This window comes from Penaeus monodon, chromosome 15 (genome assembly GCF_015228065.2).
Source record: "Penaeus monodon isolate SGIC_2016 chromosome 15, NSTDA_Pmon_1, whole genome shotgun sequence".
Taxonomy (NCBI): Eukaryota; Metazoa; Arthropoda; class Malacostraca; order Decapoda; family Penaeidae; genus Penaeus; species Penaeus monodon.
The window spans coordinates 5,185,100-5,185,380 of NC_051400.1; the positions used below are offsets into that span (position 1 = coordinate 5,185,100).

Sequence of the window (281 nt, forward strand, 5' to 3'; positions counted from 1 at the left end):
CCCTTTCTTGCACCCTCACCCTGGGTAGTGACCACCTCCACCCTCAGCCAGTGAGACACAGATGTAATACCCTGCTGACTTTGCTTCTCTGCTGGTAATGTTGCCGCCCTTAGCGCGCCCTTGTGGAGGCTGTCATGGACTTGGAGGCGGATTTCGGCGGCGTAGGCGAAGACCTGCTGAAGGGCGTGCGTCTCCAGCTGTCCCTACACGACCTGGTTACGGTAGTATTGTGTACCGGTTTGGGGGTCACACCCTGCATCGACATTATGTATTTTTTTACG

At 55.9% G+C, this 281-nt stretch overlaps 1 protein-coding gene across 1 annotated transcript in view; it reads left to right on the plus strand.

Moving 5' to 3' along the window:
• LOC119582194 (dynein heavy chain 6, axonemal-like) overlaps positions 1–281 on the plus strand; it is a 26,410-nt gene that overhangs the window by 10,276 nt on the left and 15,853 nt on the right. The window lies entirely within an intron of this gene.